Genomic DNA, 13,410 nt, shown 5'->3' with positions numbered 1-13,410 from the left:
GCTTATAGCAGAGGGAGTGGTAAAGAAATGGGTTGGTATTATGGCTCCACAAAATCATAGATGTGATCCCTAGCTGTCCAAAAAAGTCTACAAAAATGAATTCCTGCCCACTGCTAGGGAGAGGGGTCCAGTTATTGGAAATTTATTTATTATTTATTTTTAATAAAACTTTTAAAATCAAAGTTAATAGATCACATAGAACATTACATTAAAAAAACATAAGAGGTTCCCATATAACCCACACCCCACTCCCCCACCCCCATCATTTTTGTAAATTGTATCTTTTTGAAGATACATACATCACAAGAAAGGGTTACATTATAAAAAATATAAGAGGTTCCCATATACCCCCATCCCCCCACCCCACTCCTTCCACACCAACATCCTCCATCAGTTATTGGAAATCAAGCCAGTAGTTATCCATACAGCATCATGTTTATAAGTAAGGATTGTCCCCTGAGTGCAATGGCTAAGACCAATAAGGAAGGGTGGTCCAACAATGAGCCCTTGATGCTAATGACTATGCTTGTAAGCCTGTGTGCCTGAAATAAGAAGTAGGCCTAGAGCTGCAGGGTGCCCAAGAGTTACCTTCTGGGAGCCTCCATTTTGCTCAAATGTGGCCAGTCTCAAAGCCAAACTCAGCATGTAAATACATTGCCTTCCCCCCAGCGTGGGATATGACTCCTGGGGATAAGCCTCCCTGGCACCGAGGGATTACTACTAAGTACCAGCTGACGATGTGGCTGGAGAATAACCTTGAATTAAAGGGTCAACTCAGACCAGCATGTAATAACAGCCTACATGTAATACCGGGAGTTAAAAATGCTTTTTGACCTTGAATAAAAGGGGGAAATGGAAAGGACAAATGAGTTTATATGGCTATGAGTCTCCAAAAAAGAGCTGGGAGGTTATCAGAGGGGTTGCCCTTATACACACCTCAACAGAATCCCAGAGACAGCTAAAGTAGATACAACCCCAGGTATTGGTTCTTCTGAGGGCTACAGAGACCCACAGGTTCTATGGTCATGGCAGATGGAGTTCAGTGCCATGTCAGTTGGCCCTACTTTGGAGTTTGTGTTCCTGAGTGATGGAGTTGGACTCAGATGTGATCTTTGTTCACAAGTCTCTCCTGTTACTTTTACTGGACCTGTGGTTGGAGCTGGGGTATAGTGTATACTCAGGGGACCTGAATCTCTGGACTGTCCATGTGATAGCCAGGCCCTGAGCCTCAACAGACTTGCAACTCCTATCCTCTGGTTTATTGGACTTACCCCAGTCAGCTAACAGGGAGGTGAAGAAGGTCAACCACCACACCAGGGAGCCAAGAGTGCCTACAACTGCAAACAGGAGAACTGCATCCATCATCCAAGTGGAATCTAAGCACCCTGTTGATACAGAGGTAGAGTGGACATAGCCATCCCAGGGTCCACAGAATGGAGGAGTATGGACTGGAGTGGACTTGCTGATGCTCTATTCTGGAATTGGTGTGATTAGTGATGGAAGTAAATGTGGCGTTGAGGTGGAGAAAGTGGCCATGATGGCTGCTGGGGGTGGGGTGTGGGAAGAAGAGATGTGATGTGGGGGCATTTTCAGGACTTGGAGTTGTCCTGGGTGGTACTGTGGGGACAGTTACTGGACATTGTGTGGCCTCCCAGGGCCCACTGGTGGACTGGGGGAGAGTGTAAACTTAAATGTGGACCATTGACTATGTGGTGCAGCAGTGCTCAGAGATGTGTTCACCAAGTGCAGTGAATGTCCCTTGATGTTGGAGGAGGCTGTTGTTGTGGGAGGAGTGGGGTGAGGGGGGTGGGGGAGTATATGGGGACCTCATAGTTTTTTAATGTAACATTAAAAATAAATAAATAAAGGCAAAAAAAAAGGAAACGTATAGGATGCTGGAAATGCTCTAATTTTGAAGTGAGTGGCAATTATGTGGGTGTTTACACATGTAAATATTGACTGAGCTATATGTGTTAGATCTGTGCACTATATGCTATTCTTCAATTTAAATAACAGCAACAATAATAAAATAATCTGCAAAAAGAAAAAAAAAAAGTAAGCATTGTGTGACAGTTTGAATTTGGTGAATCCCAAAGATTATGTTTGAACTAATACATTCCTGTGGGTGTGAGACCCTTTGGTAGCACTAGATTTGGTGAAGGGACTTTGATTAGATCACTTGATTAGATCGCTTTTGTTTGGACAACATCTATGAGGCATGACTCAGGTTGGGTCTCCGCCATTTTGCTGGGTCTTGTATAAACTGAGAACACACACAGAGAAAGACACACAGAAAAGGGAACTCTGCCATTCTGACCCAGCCATGTGAGAGAGAGGACTAGAGGCTGGGCCTGTGGAACAGCTCAAGGCTGAAGAGAAGAGCCATATGCCTGATTGTCCACACTGAGCTCCTGGAGAAGCATACATTGAAGGAAAGGCAGGGACCTCGGCAGACAGAGGCTGCTGTCTTGCCTTGCCATGTGGCAGGACGCCAGGATCAGCAATAGCTGACTTCAGTGAGAAAACATCTCTGTGCCATGATTTGGACATTTCATGGCCTCAGAACTGTAAGAGTTTCCCCCAATAAAATTTCCATTATAAAAGTCAACCCATTTCTGGTACTTTGCATTGGAAGCACTGTGGCAAATTAATAAAGATCGTAATCCCAGAGAGGACTTTAGATGAATTTTATGTTTAAAATATTATCCAATTCAAAGTTACAATCACTGCCTTCTAAGTATCTTAACAAGTGTTTTTCCAAAAGTATCTTTTTGATGCTGAAAAAATTGGGGAACTATGGCATTTAAACAAATTTCACGTGGAGAAGAGGAAGAATTCATTTGAAGAAAGTTCAATGTGGTAGCCTGAAGTCACAGTGGAATCTGACTTTAAAGTGTTAGAATCATCTCTCCACTTAGAACCACCCAAAGCAACGTGAAGGATGAGAACTAGAGACAACATCCCATCTTTGATGACATTAGGTGATGACTGAAGCACATGCCATGGTTTTCAAATTAGCGCCTTCTTTGGTTTTATAGGTTAGCGTGGTTTGTGTTACTGAAGACTCGGTCCTGTTCCCTTGACTTCTAGCTGGCTTTCCAGAGTGGACTTCAGCCCATGTGTGGAAGCACTTCATGTGCCATCTGTCCTGACCAGGTTTAGCTGGGGTGAGCGGAAGGGAAGGGTGCTGCTGGGGACACATTTATTCTGGCTTCAACCTCAGGTTTCAGGACAGGTCTTATCTCACTCCACTGCTGGGGCCAGTCCTCTTCTTTCCAACACTCACTAGCTTACTGTGTGTGTGAGATGAGGTGGGGAGTGCTTCTTTCATTTAGAATTCAAACTCCTGGATGAAAGGAGCTAGGGAAGGAGGTGAAACATGGTTCTGGAGAGCTGAAAGAATGGATTTACTGTTCATCTACTGGGCCATAGAGTCCCAGAGTCGACCCTGGTGTTCTAGTTTGCTGGGCTGCTGAAGAAAGAAATACCAGGATGACCCATGAAAGGGACTGGCTTTTAACAGTGGGATTAATTAATCTATAGGTTTACAGTTTTGAGGCTGAGAAAAATGTCCGGATCAAGGCATCGTCAGGTGATGCTTTCTTCCCAAAGGCCAGTTGCTGGCAGTCCTGGGCTCCTCTGCTCAAAGGCAAGGCACCCAGCAGTGTCTGCTGGTCTCTCCCTTCTCTTCCAGGTTTCACCTTCTTGCTTCCATGCCTTTCTCTCTCCTTGTCAGTATTTCACTCTCTTATAAAGTAAGAGAATCCAGTAAGAGGATTAAGACCCACCCTGGATGAGGTGGGTCACATTTTAAGTTAGGCTCCTACCCTCTAAAAGGAGATCCTACTTACACTGGGTCCATACCACAAGAATGAATTAACTTTAAAGACGCACTTTACTATTCCATACAGCCTCAACCCATCATACCTGGGCAGCTTCTGTTCCCTCCTTTCTCTGCTGCTGAGTCCTCACCACTGACTGCGTCCCACTGTCCTTCTCTTCCCTTGCTCCTGCCCTTGCAGCAGACCCCAGGGTGCCCGAGGCTGCCTCTCACAGCTCCTCCCACCTCCAGGGCCCTGCTTGGGCATCTCCACCAGAGTCCAGAAGGAACGGGCAGATCAAGAGTAGATTATTAGAAAGGCTGGCTTTGGACATAGGAACAATAGAGTTAACTAAGAGTCTCTCAGTTGAAGGACAGCCAGCCTTACAGTCTCCTGGCTGGAACTTTCCTTATGGGAAGAGACTTGAAGTTGATGAGAAATAGGGAAAAGGGAGGGTTTGCTCTCTTAGAGACCAGCTTTTTGGCTGGAGGTTTGAGGTGGGAATAGGAGTCATCTACCTTTTCCTTCCTCCTGCCCTTTACACATCCAGGGCTGCCCTGCAAACTTTCTGGAACTGCAGGGAGATGAGTTGGCCCTAACAGTCTCTGCCTTGCAGGTAAAAGGGAAGGGAAGTCCCACTGATGCACCCGAGAAGAAAGAGAAGATTCCGGGGAAGCTCAGCAGCCACTGGGAGATTATCTGGCTATTACTGAACCAGGGTCCATCTCTCCGGTATTAAGACACCAAAATGCCTTAGAATAACTTAAAACAATGTTTTGAAAATTTAGTGGGTGCAAAGGTCACTTGGAGGCCTTGTTAAAACACGGATTCCTAAGCCCCACCCTTTAAAAATTCTGACTGAGGTACTCTGGGGTTGGGTATCCCCTTTATTTTTAACCAACTCCCAGGCAATGCTGCTGCTGGCCTGGAAACCCCACTCTGAGTGGCACCAACTTAGAAGATGTGGCTGGTTTCCTGCAGAATCCTGTCAAGCAATAGTCCTAGTGCAAGCAGGACTGAGGAAAACTTTTGCAAAGATTGCATAAGCCTCATTGTTGCAATATCTTCTCTATCCTCTTCTCAGTTCTGCTCTTCATGTCACTTGACAAGACGTACAACACAAGAAAGTAGAAAAGAACTTATTGATGTGGACTGGCTTGAGGCCTATCATGAGAAATACTGGTAGCCAAAATAATAATAATCCATTACTTTTATGAAGCATCTGATAGTTGATAAAGTAACTTTGCCTATCTTGATTCTCCTATGAAACTTCCCACGTAAAAGTGGGGTTGGCAGCCATGTCTTTCCCAGGTCTGGAACTGAGAAAGTCCAAGCCCAAATGAACGAGGTGGCTTGCCAGTGATTGGACAATGGCTTAGTTTTCACAACGTTGAAGATTGCTGGAAGGATGTAAAAATGTCTTAATTTAATGACTCATCAGCAATATAGGGAGTTTCCTTTACGGTGTGGATACCAGCTATGCACCTTCAAACTGCCTGAGTCTTCGGAGACTATTGTAATCTACCGTCCTGTTAGGGGGTGAGGAGGCTGGGACTTCAGAGGCCACTGGTCTATGATGCTAGTTGATGTCGATTCCATCTCTATCCTACTTCATTGAAACCTCATAGGAAGGTAAAGAAACAATAAATTTGCACTCAGTTTATTGTTTAAGGAAAGATACTGCAAAAGGGAGGTGGATCTTGTATTCAGTGCAGAAATAGAGATCTCATAGCATCTTCTACACTGTCCCAAACACTCCCAGGCAATCCACGGGAGCTCAGAGCCCACACCGTGGGAGATGACGTCAAGAGATACCTAAGCCCTTGCCCTGAGTGACGGGAAAGTCCCCATACCTACGCCCTCTGCAACCGGGAGCTGCCCATCCTCAAATATCTCCATCTTGTCTAGCAAGTAAAGGCAGTTGTACAAATACTTGTTGAAAACCTCCTAGGGGCCAGGCATCATGGGGTCACCACGGTTACTATTCTGCCCTTAGAAGGCTTAAAGCCAGTGCAAGGAGATAGAATTTATGCAGTGTCAACCCGCCAGGAGTGACGTGAGCAGAGGAAGGAGCTTATTCCAACTGGATAGCAGAGTGAAGATGCCACATTTTGGATGGACCTTAGGGCAGATTTCTTTTTAAAATGGGGAAGAGAAGACTCGTGGGATTCCAACGCAAATAATTTCTGCTTCAGGATACGGTGCAGTGGTTGTGCAGTTGCCAGTTGGTTGTGAAACTTCCAGAGTAAAGAAACACCAACCCGGGGACCTGGCAGGTTGCTGAAACTGATGAAGGTGCTGGCTTCCTCGGAGCTGGTTTCAACCAGAGCACAACCATTTGTTTGTAACAGGAGACCCTCCCCACGAGCACCCGTGACTTAAGTTTTGATACTCACGGGGTGGTGTGCTTTCTCACACTTGGCCCCAGAAGAGGCTCTTCCTTTTCAACGTGCTTGTTCTGTTGGCATGAGGAAGTGGTGAGGCAAGCTGAGAATTGGCAGGTTGCACAATTAGGTCCATATATTTTATTCCTGTAAGGGGCCAAGGTGAGTAAGAAGTTCTGTTTGCACTGGAAGTGGAAAGTTTCTTCAAAGAGGCCAGATGCATGGAAATCAACATGCTCAACGATCCTCTTTCCTCAGGGCCCGGCCGGCCAGGAGGTGCCTTTGCGAGAACGAGACACTCCAGCCTCGGGATCCCAGCCTGTGCACACCCAGAACCTGCTCCCAGGGCGCCGATGGCAGATGTGGTTCCCGGGTTCTCAGAGGGGCTTCAGCATCAGCCCCGACCACAGACCTGACTGAATGAGAAACTCCGGGGTGAGGACCAGTCCTCGGGTCTTAACAAGTCTCCCAGGTGGTCCCGGCATCCCAGCTCTACCTTCACTGGCAGTGCCACCCTCAGGAAGGGACTCAACCTTCCCAAGCCCCCGAGTCCTCCTCTCCACACCAGATAGAGATAATCACAGCACTAGCCCCTGCAGTTTGGAAATGAGCTAATAAACGTAAAAACACTGTGAACGGTGCCCGCTGGTTAGTAGGCAGTATATAAAGGTTTGCAATTACAGATGCCAGCGAACATTACAGTGCCAAGTTTACTTGGAAGACTGCGATGCTCCCTTCTTCCCAGGTTGGCCTTTCCAGTCCTGGCACGGCCCCCAGAGAAGGAAAGGAGAAAGGATGAGAGAGGAGCTGGCTTGGTCCTTGTCCTGCCACCTTGCTCATCCATTCCCCTTGACTTACTAGTCCTCCTGGGGTCAGACGTGTGGGTGGTAGCGTGGGGGGGACAGGCTGGGTTGTGGGCTCCCAGGCTCCCAGTCCAGGGGGATAGATCATTTTCCAGCCAGGAATCACCTGGGTCTGTGTAAACCTTACAACTGCCATAACAGCAAAAATGCACGGGGCTGAGGGACCTGGCTGGAGTGGGACCCCAGTCTGAGGGTCGGAGAGCAGCTGAAGCTGAGATTGGAAGGACTGGTGATGGTGATAGCTTCTGAAGAGCACTCGCTGTGTGCCAGGTATTATTTTAAGCAATTACATATTTGAAATCATCCATTGCCATTTTAAGTAACATATTGATCCCATTTTACAGATGAGGAAAGTAAGTTCAGAGATGGTGGCCATGGCCAAGGTCACACAGCTTGAGTGAACCCCAGTGGACAGGCCCCCGTTGCTCACTCTTCCCCATGCACAGTTGGCAGAAGAGCTGGAAGGAGCCCCGGGTGGCTGGAGGGTATTGAGGATGGCGGAGAGTGGGGTGAAATGATGTGGAGAAATGGAGGGACTAAACCATACAAGACTTGAGGCCAAAATTCAGGATTTTCATTTCGTCCTGAGAGCAACTGAAGGTTTAGGCAGAGGAGGAGCAGGGGTGGAAGGCGCAAGATCAGATATACACTCTCCCTGCAACCTGAAATATGGAGATTGGGTTGTAGGGAGGTAGGAAGGGGTGTGCAGAAACCCAAGTAAGAGGTGAAAGACATAGTCAAAAGTGATGGCAAAGGTCATGGAAGGAAGTGGGTGGATTTGTTTTGATGCCCTCAGAATGCAGTCCCCATTTCTCTAGCAGTTACTAAATTCAGTTCTGAAGTGCCCTCCATATACGGCAGACCTGGTGTTGTACAGCTAGATCTGTGAGTCCATACACAGCCATTAAAAATCATACAGTAAGGGACTAATTGTGACATGAAAAATCACATGGCGAGGTAAAGAAAAACAAGTTGTAAAGCTGATGCTATATTGTATGCTTCCAGTTTTAACATACACACACAGTTTAAAAAATGCCCAAAAGGACATATATTAAAATGTTAATACTGGTTATCTTTGGGAGGAAATATTAAAGTTGATTTTTTTCATCTCCCCCTTTCTTTGCAGGGATCGCATTATTTCTGTAATCAGAAAAATAAGGGAGCTCTATTTTAAAGACTATTGATCTATGAGGCTAAGCGCAAATACTGAAACTCAAATTCGGCCTGTGTTTGGCCTTCTGTAGCAGGTACAAGAGCTCAAACATTGGCTCGACTCCATCGTGGCTTAAGTCTGACTCCTGGTGGACAGAAACATTTAGGACCTACTCCTATTTTAAGCCAGCTATATAAATATCACCGTGTGAGTTTATTTATTCACTCAGTTTGTCATTCAACAAATATTTACTACTACAGGGTAAACTATTATCTATGCAGGGCAGCAGTGCTCCAAAATGTGTCCACCGAGCGTGAGGAGTGTGCCACACTGATGGGGGAGGCTGTTGGTGTGGGGGGGTGGGGGGTAAACGGGAACCTCCTATATTTTTTAATGTAACATTGTGTTTTTTAATGTATATACCTTAAAAAAAATACAATTTACAAAAATGGTGGGGTTGGGGGGGTGGGGAGTGGGGTATATGGGAACCTCTTGTTTTTTATTTTTTTAAATGTTTTTTAATGTAACATTCTTTGTGATCTATTAACTTTAATTTAAAAAAGTGTAAAAAAATAAAAATAAAAGCAACCATAACAAAAACCAAACAAACATTTACTGGTCACATTCTCTGTGCCCAGCATGATAGGATTATAAAAATAAATCCGAGGTCGTACCTGCTTAGGAACATGGTTTATCTCTATTTTTGTTCAAGTTCTCATCTTTCTTCCAATCATCTGGTAGTCTTCTTTCATACAGCTCAGTCACGGTCAAATTTGCTTGTAGGCTGCTCTTAAGAATGGGATCTTTCTCTTGGTACATTTTCTGATTCCCATCAGTTCAGAAGCTACTAATTGTTGTATATTGTTTACACATGGTCTATCCGAACTCCACTGTTGGTTTTTCAGACTGTTCTCTTTGGTTCTCAAAGCACACAGTCCTGTGGAAGGGATTCTGTTCCTTCTGAAATACAGTAGTTACTTCTCATTTCAGAGATGTGCCCGCGTGTACCGGGAATCCTGCACTTTCTTCAGATCCACTGCCCACCCTCCTCCCTCCTGCCGTTTGTTTAGCCAAGGAAATTCCTGGTTGGTTCTGCCAAAGGGAGGCACCAGCAGGTCAGAGGGCAGGAGAGCAGGTGGGCTATTTCCTTTCCCTCCCCCTCTCCTTGACTGGCAGTAGCTGCTTTCTTCTGCCCCTATTTGAGGCTGTCTGGGCCAGAAGGTCCTGGGCCCGCCTCCTTCCCCACACCCCCTCAGGCCTAGGCAGAGCTGCTGACGTCACCATCTCTTGTTGGCACCCTTAACCCTTCCCACGGCTTTGTCAATAGTCTCTTGGTCAAAGGCTTTTCAGTTATCCCTTTGAGAGTGCCACCTGGTCCGACCAGGAGCCTGGACTAAGCACCCAGCCCTGTATCAGTGAGATAGCAGGCATCATATTTCATCTTTCTGATTTTAATAGGACTGTTTTTCAGTTGCTGTAAAACATTTAGCTTTAACATGATTGCTTTTAAGAAAATTTGTGGTTAAGCCTACTCTTAAAAATTTACTTCTGCCTGGTTTCTGTTTCAGCCTCTGAAGGCTAGAACTACCTAGAATACATTTATGAATGTACCCAGTGCCTCCACACTGCAGCTGCCACACAAATGCTAATTCATAAAAAACTCACAACGAGAGTACGGGAAATTGAGGCTTTCTAATATAACATCAAAATCCAAAGGTAGGTTCTCATTTGAAATTGATACCAATGTCTAGGTTTGGAGATGTGTTTCAGAAAAGATGAGAAAAACTTGGTATTGTACCAACTGGAACAATTTCCTGCAAGTCACTATTAATATTATTAAATTCAGAAGTGCAGTTTTATGAAATAATCAAAATTACAAAGATGAACCTGGAACGCAAGAATGTGAAGTGTGTTTTGATTGCTTTTTCAGAATCAGTGAATGATTTGTAAGCTATGCGGGTGGGTGACATCCAGAAGGGCCACCAACTTGTAGTGAATTCCACTGCAGAAGGCAGCGGTCTGACTCCTTCTCTGAGAAGCTCTGGTTTACTTCAACAATTTCTCCTAAGTTTCACACACAGGCTTCTTAGTGCATGTGGTACGTTTCAGGCAGAGATGTTCTTGCTTTAAACTTGAAGAATCTGCTTTCACATTTCAAGATTTGTCGAAACAAAATCGTTTTCTAACTTTCAAGCTTGATTTTGCAATTACAGTAAGGTGGCTGTCAAACATGTCCTAATTTATCACTGGAATGTACTTTAATCTCTCCCCAATATTATAAACTCTGTGAGAATGGACACTACTTTTGTCTCCTTACACTATAACATTCAGGGCCACATGTCTCATAGAACAAATGGCCCCCAGTGGCTCTCCTTACTTGCCAGTTGGAATTACAGTGCTTATTGCCGACCCAAGGTGACGCTCCTGTTTTTACCACCACCTGACTCTCCTGGCCTCTCAGGAAACAAGCAAGAGCGAACCTGTCCTGGGATTCAAGAGGATTGTTTTACTTGCCCCTCTAGGTTACATCAGAAGGCCACTTCTTACCCAGAAGTGAATCCACACCTTAACAGAAAGTTTATTTTTGAAGAATCAAAACTAAAGAAAATTTGAGATATTCCTTAATGAAATATTAATAAAGACGATAGATTGAACCAACATCTAATATCACTCCTCCCCCAAAATTACAGGGAAGGAATTTTTAAGACAATAACCCCCAAGAATGGGGAGAATGAGTGAGATTATGGCAACAGGATTTTGGAGACTGGAAAAATGGACGAGTGACAACTGACTTGGCAAATTCCAGTGGGGAAAGCCAAGAACCAGCCTGAGCCCCAGGGCAGACCTCACCAACGCTCCGAAGGTGGCAGCAGGTAGGGGAGTTGCTTAAGGATGGGTTCTCAGGCACCATCTCCTACTCCATGCATTGGGCAATTCCCCTGCCCACGCCAGCATGAGGGGATGTTTATTCTCCAGAGAAAGTAAGAGAACCTCTGAACTAGACGACAGCAGATACAGTGAGGGCATGCAGACCAAGTCATGATCCAAAGATCAAGAGCCTGTGCACGTCAGCTGTTGCGTGATCAGTGCCCTCTTTCCCCATATCGCTCCCAGAATGCAGAGAGCAAGACCTTTATCTGTTAGGCAGGAGAAGGGAAGAGTTCCTCCTGGGTGCTAACCAACCCAAAAGACCCTGACTTCCAAGGGACCCAAGAGATAGCTCAGCAAGGATCAAAGCCAACAAGCTCCACCCATATGCTCGGAACTTGCCACCTGCTTTTCAGTTCTGCACACCTAAATGTAAGCACACCATCCAGGGTTACCGGACATCTGAGGAACAACCGATATAAAAGACAGAGACCAAGACAAACGGAGGAGACCTGAGAAAAAACTATGTAGGGAGGAGAAAATTTAAAAATAAATTAATATTTTCAGAAAGCTAAGATACATAGCTACCATTAACTACATATATACACACAAGCTACTACAAAAAATGAATGTTAAGAAAACAAAACTGAGCTCTTGGAAATTTAGAAACATGACAAAACAAAGGGATGAAAACAGAGTTGAGGAAATCTCCCAGAAAGTTGTAAAAGACAAAAGGATGGGAAATAAGAGGGGGAAAATAAGCATATACAAAGACCAGTTCAAGAGAGCCAAACATGCACACTAGAAGTTCCAGAAAGATGGCTCAGAGAACATGGAAGGTACAGGGTCTCTGCAGGTGAGACACAGGCTCTGCATCCGACTATCTAGGCTCAAACCCTGGACTTATCACTCATTAGCTGTGTGGTCTTGAGCAAATTACTAAATCTTTCTCTGCCCAGTCTCCTTATCTCTAAACTGCAAATAACGGTACTTGGCCTACTGAGGACTAAAGAACTGGTCTGTGCAAAGCTTCTCTGCTTCTTTCACATGCATACACTACATGCAATGTTAACAAATTTTACTGGCTCTCCCTTAAAAAGTTGTTCATAGTTCACTTCCCGCCATCTCCACTGATCTGTCATCATCTCTCCAGGGATACTGCAAATTCTCCTCTTGCCCTCGCTACCATCTATTCTCAGCACTGCAGCAAAAGTGATTCTTACAAAATGAAGTCTGATCACACCACTCTTGCTGGAAACCCTGAGTAAAAGCAAAGAGATTACTATGATAGAAAATGTCCCACATGTTCTAAAACCCCATTCTCACTCACCTCAGTTTCTACTACTTCATTTTCTCTACTCGTTGGCCTCCTTGCTGAACACCAAATCTGCCAAGTATGCTCCTCCCTCAGGCTTACCACCTCTGCACTTGCTCTTCTCCCTGCCTGGGATGATCTCTTCCCAGATACTTGAGGGGCACACTCTCATGCTTCCTTGAAGTCTTTATTCCCAGAACTGAAAGACACGAGTTTTCCAGATTGAAAAGGCCCATAGAGTACCTGGTAAAATCACTGTGAACATTCAGGACGCCGGGAACAAAGAGAAGATTCTATATAAGCTTGCTGAGGCCACAGACAAAAGATCACAAATCAGAATGTCTTCATACTTTTTGACAGCATTGTGAGAAAGCAGAAGATACTGGACAAATAATTTCCAACCTAGAGTTTATTCCCAGCCAAACAAGTCTGAACGGAGGCTGAAAGCATTTGTTAACACTCAAAAATTTTTGCCTCCCCTGTGCTGCAGAATCTGTTCCACTTAAGCAAGAGTGTGTCTTAGGATCTGATAAAGGTGTGAGGCCATGGAACTCTCCAGGATGATAATGAAGGTTCACCGGGAAACTGCACTAAAGCACACCAGGCCAGACTCAACTGGTGAGACTCAAAAGCCAGGAGCTTCGGGCGGGCATGACTAAGCCTTCTGCAGTAGTATTCTCTCCGTAACCTAAGACTACCAGAGGATGTGCTGCAACAACATAATGGAATAAACCAAGACAGCAGGATAGCACATGCACCACAAAGGCATCCTGTCAGGAGAATGGCAAAGGAAGGCCCAGGACCGCTGTGCTGCATCCCAGACAGAAATGGCAGTCCTCAGGAGGATCCAGCAACCAGAGGGAACGGGACGGGTCACCTGATGGCCTCATCCTGGTGGAAATCTGTACAAAACGGCCATGAAAGGGTTTGGAAGAATTAGCATTAGGTACAAAGGAAACCAAGCCAAACGAGTGGGGGCACAATTTAAATTCAGGAAACACAAGTG

Source organism: Dasypus novemcinctus, chromosome 22, assembly GCF_030445035.2.
Source record: "Dasypus novemcinctus isolate mDasNov1 chromosome 22, mDasNov1.1.hap2, whole genome shotgun sequence".
In the NCBI taxonomy this organism is placed as follows: domain Eukaryota; kingdom Metazoa; phylum Chordata; class Mammalia; order Cingulata; family Dasypodidae; genus Dasypus; species Dasypus novemcinctus.
This window is presented reverse-complemented; position numbering follows the sequence as displayed.